A 10,349-nucleotide genomic window follows, 5' to 3' on the forward strand; every position below is an offset into this window, starting at 1 on the left:
AGGCTTGAGGGCTGTTGTACATAGGGTCACTATGAATCGCAAACGACACAATGGCACAACAACAACAACAACCTTACTTGGAAAGGGCTGAAGACTATTTTGCTAAATGAATTAACTCAGGCTAATTAGGAAAAATATTGTTTAAGATCATTATTGTATAATGAATATGAGGAGCCAAGGTTGAGACAGGAGGCAGAGGGCTGAGAATAGGTGGGTGGTGGAGGTGTTAATCAGGGTCACATAATTTGATGGGTGGAGGAAGGGGAGGTGAAGGCACCGAAACTTTGTAAATAAGCCAGTATAAAATAAATATTAAAAATAACCAAAAAAAGTCAAAATAAAATAAAAAGAATAGTCAAAGAGCTGAAGATATAATAGCTACAAACAAGTCAACTGAGCCACAGACTGATTTCATTTCTTCCCTCTGCTTTATACAAACTGAATAAAACCACAAAGGTTGAACTTGCTGGGCATTACTTAAGCTGAAGACACTAGAGAACAAAATCAAACCTAGGGTTGCAATATTTAAGAATGTTGTGGGCAGAACATTGAATGATAGAGGAAGTATTAAAAGAAGATGGAAAGAATGATAAAGAGTCTCTATACCAAAAAGAATTGGCTGACAGAACAATTTCATGAAAATTCAGTTGAAATATGTCTTCAATTCTCTATATTAAATACCTCCCTGAGGGTCACCATGTATGTCTCCTTTGTTTCTCTCCAACCCCCATACCTCTCACTCTCATAATCTAGTCATTGTTGTTGTTGTTATGTGCCATCAAGTCATGTGAAACTCACAATGACACTATGTACAACAGCCCCAAACCTTGTTCTATCCCTTGCCAATCTTACTGTCTCTGACACACCAATCCCTATTTACCCGAGTTACTGAATCAACCCATTCCATCGAATGTCTTCCTCTCTTGCACTGTCTTTCCACCCTCCCAAGCATGATGTCCATCTCCAAGGACTGGTCTTTCCTTGCAACATGTCCAAAGTATGTCAGACAGAGCTTCAGAATCCTTGCCTCCAAGGAGCAGCCTGGCTTCACCCCCACTCCCTCTAGGATGAACTATTTCTAGCAGTCCATGGTATATTCAATACTACATAAGATCAGGAGGCATTGTGAGGAAAGAAGTTCAGGTTCTTCTGAAGGAACTGGCAAAAACAAGGACCCAGGAATTGATGGAATTCCAATTGACATATTCAACTAAACAGACGCTGACCTGGATGTGCTTACCAAGTTGTACCAAGAAACCTGGAGCACAACTACCTGGCGACTGACTGGAGAAAAAAAAATCTGTATTTATTCCCATTCCATCAAAACGATACCCAGCATAGTGTGCAAATTATTCAACAATATAAATAATATTACATGCAAACAAAGGCCTGCTGAAGATTATCCAAAAAAGACTGGAACAGTACATTGACAGAGAACCACCAGAAATACAAGCTGGCTTTAGAAGAGGCTGTGGAATTAATGACATTATTGCCAATCTCAGATGGATCTTGACTGAAAGCAAAGAGTACCATAAGGATGTCTGACTATGCCAAGACATCTGACTGTATGTATCATAACAAATTTTGGCTAACCTTGAGAAGAATGGAAATCCAGAACATTTGACTGTGCTCATGGAAAACTTACGTTCAGACTAGGAAGCAGTCCTCAGCACCTCAGAACAGATCAAGGAAACACTGCATGTTTCAAGGTCAGGAACAGAGTACATAAGGGATGCATTCTGTCTCCATTCCTTTTCAATAATACATGGTAAGCATCATTCAGGCTTTATGAGGAGAAATTTGGCATCAGGACTGGAAGAAGACTCATCAACAACTTTTGATATGCAAATGATACAATCTTGCCTCTTAAAACTGAGAAGGCTCTGAAATGATCACTGGAGAAAATCAAGGGTTGTATTTTTTAATATGTGTTGAAGCTCAATATCAAGAAGACAAAGATTCTCACCACGGAGCCAATTGGCAGCACAATGATAGATGGAGAAGAGATTGGGGTTTTTAACAATTTCAGCTTCTTGACTCCATAATCAACACTCTTGGCACCAGCAATAAGAAAATTAAAAACAAATTGCATTCGGTAAATATGCTGTCAGGGACCTCTCCAAAGCACTGAAGAGTAATGATGTCAATCTAGAGACTAAAGTGTGCCTGAACCAGGTGATAGTCTTTGCAATTACATGTTATGCATCACAGAGCTAGACAATGACTAAGGATGACAAAAGCATTGATGCCTTTGAGCTGTGATGCTGGAGAAGAGTATCTAAAATACCAGAGACTGCTAAGAGGACAAAAATGTCTGTCTAGAAGATTGACACTCAGAAGCGAGAATATTGAAGCTCTGTCTCACATACTTTGTGTACATAGCCAGGAGGGACCAGTTGTTGCAGAAAGGTGTCATGCTTGGAAATGTAGAGGAACAGCACAGAAGAAGGAACTGGATGGGATTAACACTATAACTAGGGTAATAGGGGTAGGTGTGTCAGAGTCAATGAGTCTGGTTCAGGATAGGGAAGGCTGCAGAGCTATTGTAGTGTCACTATGAGTTTCAGGTGACTTTATGGCACCTAAACACCACAACATCTGTAATATGCCTTTGAATAAATGAAGAACCATTGTCTGAGTTCCAGCTATGCTTTTGAAAAAATAATCAGTGTATGATTAAAAGAAAATACAAAGCAAAGTAAACTCTACCAGCAGGCAAAAAGACATTATCATGATAGATGGAGAAAAGAGAAATTGTCTATTGCTTCATCTTACTTGGATCTGCATTCAATACTCTTTGCACCAGCAGTCATGAAATCAAAAGATATATTGCACTGGGAAAGACTGGTGTCAGGGACTTCTCCAAAGCACTGAAGAGCAAACATGTCAGCTTGAATACTAGGGTGCACCTGATCCAACCTATGATCTTTTTAATTTTTCATACGCAACTGAAAGTTGGACAATGCATAAGAATGTTAGAAGAATTAATCATTTGTTTGAGTTGTCATATTAGAGAAGAGTTCTGAATATCCTCTTTACTTCCAAAAGGCACACACCTATGTATTGAAAAAGGTGCAACCAGGATGTTCCTTGGAGTCAAAGATACTAGAACTTCATCTCACATACTGTGGGAGTGTTACTAGGAGATTCAGTCCTTGGAAAAAAACAGTGTGGTTGGAAATGTCAAAGGTCACCAAAGAAGGGGAAGATTCTCAGTGAATTGGATAGAAACTGTGACTAGAATACTAGTTCCAAAGTGTCACAGGTGACAAAGATGTCACAGGGTAGGACAGGGTTCAGATCTCTATGAGTGTAGTAGATTTAATAGCACTTAACACTAAGAATTATAATACATTTACTTTTCTAGTTATCTTTTAAATTCTTGAGGTAATAACATTTTCTCCCTTAGAGATATTTTATTATTTCAAAATAAAAATATTTTTGTCATCAAGTATCTTAATTAAAAAAATCATCAGGTTTGAATTTACTAAACACTAGCTTGTCTAGAAATACAGGTTTTTTTGTTGTTGTTCCTCTCCTATTTCATGATATTTATTAATTCTTTAAAAAATGTCGAAGTGATAATTTACAGTTTTAGTTGAAAGGGATTTTTGTTTACTAAGTGTTAAACCTTTAATTTATCTTTATTTTATGTCTCACAATTGTGAAAGCATAATATAAACAAGTACATAAGTGGTAAATCAGACTATTTTACCTAATAAAAATTATGAAAATAGTAGATTAGCTAAGAATCTTATGTACATTTCTGTATTTTTCTCTATAGAAAATTAAAAATAATTTCATAGTCAGATAAGTAAATTGAGGTAATGACTACAGCAGTGGATAAATAAGAAACTCATCAAACTTCTTGTAGATTGAATATCCTAAAACTTGAATGTCTTCAATGGTTGGTTTTACAGAAAGCAAAGCCATGGTAAGCAGCTATAATATAGTTCAAAGCTAATTGTGCTGTTAACCCAAAGATTGCTTTTGGATATTTCAGCTACTCCACCTAAGAAAGATGGGCAGTCTCCTCTTGTTATGATTTAAGGTCCTGGAAATACATTGGCGGGTTGATGTTAGTCAGAAGTAATTCATGGCAGTTAAGTTTTGCATTTTTAATATTGTTTCTATTTAAAAACAATTAATTTTGCATTTGTAGGTAATCTCCTCTGTACAAATGTTACTGCTGTTTTCGTTGTGTATCATCCACTCAGAAGTGACCCATAGCTGGTCCTCTAGTGGGTTTTCAGAGGCAGTAATCACTTCGAAGGAGATTGTTCATCTTTCTGACATGAGGCATCTGGCAGAGTTGAACCACATGCCTTCAGGACTGCAGTACAGATTCTTAACACTAGGCCACCAAAGCTCCATTAAATCAAAACCAAGTCATAGATGATCCTCCAGCAAGCTTCAGAGGCATGAGAGGATCAAGAAGATTGCACTATCTTTCTCCCATGGAGCAGTTGGTGGATTCAAACCACATCCAGATGAGTTGGCAGCGCAACTCCTTACCACTAGGTCACCAGAGCTCCCTGGTACAACAGCAGGTTAGCAATTGTTTATGTATCACATCAATGAAAAACAAAACTATTTTCTATCAGTTCCGACTCATGAAAACTGCATATTTATCGAAGCAATGCAGAGCTCTCCAGTGTTTTAAATAGCAGAACCTTAAAGGCACACATTTTGTTGTACACTGTCATTATAAATCAGAGAAGATTTGTCTGGCACATCACAAAATAATATTTTGGAAGTAGATAACCACATCTTTCTTTTGAGACACTCCTTTAACAAATTTTTCCTTCAACATTCTCTTTGTAATTCAGAGAATTAACCAATTGCACCATCCAGGTACTCCAAATAAAGTCCAAAGAGCCGTTAAACTTTTCATTCCAACATTCTTTGTATTTTAATACAAGAGATTCTCACATTTTAAGTAATTGAACTATAGATTAAAATACAAAAGCATTTACTTCCTCTAGAGATTAACATTTAAAAAAATCAAACTCACTCTTGATGAATAGATTCTGATTCCCAGAACTTGCTTATTATTACACAAGATGATGCTGCCTGAAAGAATATAACTGAAAATATTATAAAGACAATTGCACAAATTTGGCAGTTTGTGAACACAATATATAACTCTGAAGAGAGGGGGGAAAAGGGAGAATTCAAATTTCTGAACGAATTTTTCTGTGAGTTTTATAAGTCACACCTCAAAAAAGTACTGTAGAATCTGACATCACTTTGTTCATGTGTATTTTCATACTACAATCAATTGAAAAGGACCTAAGGCAACATTGAGATTTATTGTTAAAGTATTTGTGCAGAATTCACATTAGAAAATAATCCTCTCTAACCCCCTGAAGCCCATTCACAATCATTAGGGGAATCCACTCCAAACAAATCAATTATGAACCCGAGAAAAGGCTCCAGTAACATTGTAACTAGGGGAATTGCTGAATCTACATCTTGGGATTATTGTCTTATTTCTTATTGAATTAAAGGATATGTTAGCTGCACATGTTTGAAAACTGAGAAAATTAAGAAAGCGCTACTTCATAGTGACTATAGGATGAGTGGGAAAGCAGGAAGTACAGAGAGAGGAACTATGACTCATTTTTATAAACATCAATTTAAAAATGCAATCAATACTTCTCTATCTCTGATCAAGGTTTTTTTCTGACAACGTGAAGATTTTTCTAGATGAGAATTAATTCTGTTTTGTTTCTTTGTTTGCTTTTTGTGAATTTTTTCTTTTATTTTTGCTTTGTTCTAAGTGAAGTTGACTGCCATTTAAACTTTGGAAGAAATGTTTGTTGAAAAAAAGTGTTGAAATGTGAACTTATTTTTATGTCATTTCTCTTTGGACAATGAAATATAAATCACTCCAGAGAGTCTAAGGAGTTAGACAAGACCTTAATTCATTGAAACAACCCAAAGGAAAAATTTATGGGACAAACATTTAAGTGTTACATTTAGTAATGTAAATTCAGTTTATTATAGTAGATTTATATCCCTGTATAGGCTTCACTCAGATAAATGTCTAATAGAGAAGTTAGATGGTTCTTACTTGGAAAATTATTTATTTCTGCAGAGTTGGCCATGTTTTTTGCTCAACCAGTGGCTCCTGGGGCACCTGGAATGTAGACTTGTAAAACAAAGGAATTTGATATGCTCTTTATCCCCAATCTCAAAAGTCCACAAAACCAACCTGAAATGAATTTGGCAGAGCACAATCTGGCTGAGTGTGATGATGCAGTAGGCTCAGAGGAGACTGGTGTTATTATTTCTAACTGAATTTGTTAGATCTTGGGTAAAATGTTTTAAGATAGACTACTGTTTTCTGATAACTTTTGGCAAGAAGTTTTCACAGTGTCATATACATAGCAGTACAAAGTGTGAAGTTCAAAAAAAGCAGCCTGTCTGAGGACAAAGAATAAGCAGAATCTAGATGAGCGTAGGTCTTATTCTCACCAGAAAGAGAGGAATTCTTTACTTGTTGCTTGTTTGTATTGAGTTTACTTGCTTTCTTAACGAAAAAAGAAATCTCACTGAGGACTTTGTTTTCTGAATCCTCTAAAAGACATTTATTTATTCCTTTCATATTTCCTTTTTTTCACTTTTTAAAAAGATTTTATTTCTTTATTTTCATCTTGTGTGTTGTCGAATTGGATCCAACTGGCACAGGAACAAGTTCCTCCTCTTTCTCCAGCGGAGCATCTGGTGGATTCGAACTGTATACCTTTGGGTTTGCTTCTTGCAACAAGGCCACCAGAGCTCCCTTCATATTTCTTATATTTCATTGAAAGTGAGCTTTTCCAAGTTTTTCAAATTTGCACTTGGGCTCTGGTTATTCCATAAGAAGATCTAATAAATTTCTCATATATTCCATATATAGATAAGTTGAAAATCTCCAAAATTACTTAATTTATCCATTCCCTGATATTAAAAAGTCCACACAATAAATAATTAAGAGAAAGGGCTTCCATTAAGACAAGATTAATTCATTTCTCTGTCAGCCTTAGAATGATTTTCCTTTTTTTTGGTTTTAATACATGTATATATTTTTATATGTCATTTTCAATTCTATTGGGTGCTGGTACAAAACTAAGCAAGGACAAGCAAACTAATCCCCATTCTGCTCGTAGATTTGGCTCCAACTCATAGTAACACTAAAAGAGAAAGTCGAATTTTCCCATGGGGTTTGCAAGACTAAATCTTTCTAGAAACAGACCACACCATTTTTTTCCTCATGGATGGTAGATAGAAAACATTTTCTAGTAGCAGCTGAGTAAGCATTTGGCTATTGTCCCACTGGAGCTTTTGATGGGAAATTATAATCCTTCTGATTGGAGTCTGCTTCAGGCCATGGTCTTTCTGATCACTCGCCATGTATCTGAGAGCTGACAAGGAATAGGGAAGGCAGAGGAATAATTGATGCTTTGAGCTGTGGTGTTGGAGACGAGCACCGAACATCCCACGGGCGGCCAAAAGAACAGATATGTCTTGGAGAGGGTACAGCCAGAGTTCCTTTTGGAGGCAAGGATGATGAGGCTTCCCCAGACTTACTTCAGGTATGTTGCTAGGAGAGTTTATTCCTTAAAGAGGGACATGATGCTTGAAAGAGCAGAGGGGAAACAAAGGACAAGAGACCTTCATTCAGGTAGGTTGACATGGTGACTGCTGCAGTGGGCTCTAGCGTGTCAGGAAGTGTGAGGATAATAGGAAGATAGGGCAGGGTTCATATTCGTTGCTCATAGGGTCGCTATGAGCCACTAGTTGACATCTAACAACAACAACAAAACAAGAATATCTACTTGATGGCATCGTGTTAGTTAGTTATATGAATAAAAAAGAAAAGGCCTCTCACTTGTTTGATATGTAGTTCAGAGGAAAGAGCTGTGATAAATCTCTCGGGAAGTAGTGGAACATCATTACACAGGTAGTGTAATATTTACATAAGAAGCAGGCACAGAAATTTAATGTAGCCAGAGATTAAACTAAACTGAATCTTGCACATGTAATTTTGTGCTGTTTAAATGATGCAAACATATCTGAGTCATATAACTTTAAAATTCTATTTAGAATCAATATAGACAACTCTGGAGACCTTGAAAGGCGTCAAAGTTAAAAAAAAATGCTGCTATTGGAAAGATTGATGATTTTAATTAACCCAGTGGTATCTTGAAGAAAATCCTAAAGATTTACCAATTACTTTCCTTTTAATGACATGTTTTATCTGATATTGGTGTTGACATTAATCTTAGTTGTTAAAAGAGAAAACATACGGCATTTTCTGAAGAAAACCATTAGACTACAGTTTTCAATAAATATTACTTCTCACATAAATAAAATAAGAATCTTCACTATGGAACAAATAGGCAACATAATTTTTTTATAATTTTTAAAATTAGTATTATGTGTGTGTGTGTACTGTCAAATCAGATCTGAGTGGTACAGGAGGAGATTGTTCCTCCTTTTCCAGCAGAGCATCTGGTGGATTTGAACCACGGACCTCAGGGATTGCAGTGCAGCTTCTTGCCACTAGGCCACCAGAGCTCACCAATAATTTTAAGTGGAGAACAGATTGAAATTGTCAACAATTTAATTTCACTTAGATTCACTATTAACATACAGGGTAGTGATAGTCAAGAAATCAAAATATGTGTTACATTAAGAAAATCATCTCTTAAACTTGAAAGTACTTGTTATGACAATAAGACAAAAGAAGGGGGGAAAAGAGACATCCAAATTGGCAAAGAAGTGGTAAACTATCACTATATTCAGACTATATGATGTTGTTGTTGTTGTTATGGGCCCTCGAGTCAATTAAGACTCATCGTGACCCTATGAACAATAGCTCTGAACTCTGACATATTAAGAGCCAATTTCCAGAATGAAGGTTGCATAGTGGGTGTGCTGGGGTGGGATTGTATAGCAATGAAAATATTTTTCTTTTGCTTTTCAAAGAGAAGAGCAAATGGGGTGGAGGGCAGAGGTAGAAAAATACTATAGTGAGTAAATGGAAATCCAAAATCTCTATAAATGTTCATTAAAATTAATTTTTTAAAAATCTTCAAATAGAGGGGGGAAATGAGCCAATTTCAATGTCTCTGTTCATTTGCCCCCATTCCCATAGTCACTGTGTCTGTCAATTCATCTCATCCAGGGACTTCATCTCGTACATTAAGCCTCCACTCTTTTAAACATGATGTCCTTTTCCAAGGATTGACCCCTTCTGGCAACACACCCAAAGTACAAGAGATGAAATTTAAAAATTCTTGCCACCAAAAAGCTACCTGGTTTTACTTTCTCTAGGAGAGAACTATTTGTTCCCTAGGCAGTCCATGTTATTTTCAATTCCTTTCTCTAACATTGATTCTTCTAACATCATTAGCCATTATCCAGTTCTCAGAAAGATAAAAAAAAAACAACTGAAGGCCATGGCCTGGATCACGCACACTTTCCCCATCGTTCTTTAGCACTCTGGAGAGGTCCCTGACAGCAGACTTTCCCAGAGCAACTCGTCTTTTGATTTCCTGATGGCATTTGGCAAGAGTGACACTGAAATGCAATCCATACTGAAGGCTGAATCCTTGATCTTCTATAACAAGTGTCTCAAGTTCTCCTCACTTTCAGCAAGCAAGGTTATGTCATGTGCAAACGCTTCCAATCCACTCCTCTTCATAGTGTCAAGTTTCTCAAATAAGTTGCTCAGCATAGAGATTAAATAGGTATGAAGAAGAAATAGATATGAAGAAGAGGGAATACAACCTCCATCACACTCCTTTCTCAATTTTAAACCATGCAACGTTCCCCTCAGATTAGGCAAGGAGGGAGGACACGGTGGGGGGAGGAGATGTGTGCAGGAGGGGATGACTAAGATGACCCTGCACAACACAGGTGGGGCTATGACTACTTTTCCAAGATGCCCACGGGTCAAGCCTGACACCTTCAAAATTTTGGAGAACAAGGCGCAACAGCCTCCTGGTCCAAGTATAGACTTCATATGAGCACAATTGACTGCTCTGGGATTCTCATTTTCTAAATGTTAGTCACAACTTGTCACACACACACACACACACACACACACACGGAGATTGCTCATCCTTTTTCCAGGGAGCAGCTGGTGGATTTGAACAGCATCCGTTTGGCACTGCAGCACAGCTTCTTGCCATTAGGTCACAAGAGCAATCCCAAAGGCAAACAATTTGAATTCACCGGGGACTTCTAGAGAGAAAAATGGACAATCTCCTCCCTTGTGATTTGCTACCTCTGAAAACCTACAGGAGGAGAACCTATGTATGCTTCAATCCCTAAGACATGGGGCTCAAAACCACTAG

This window comes from Elephantulus edwardii, unplaced genomic scaffold, assembly GCF_000299155.1.
Source record: "Elephantulus edwardii isolate Elephantulus edwardi_28Jun2011 unplaced genomic scaffold, EleEdw1.0 scaffold00299, whole genome shotgun sequence".
NCBI lineage: Eukaryota > Metazoa > Chordata > Mammalia > Macroscelidea > Macroscelididae > Elephantulus > Elephantulus edwardii.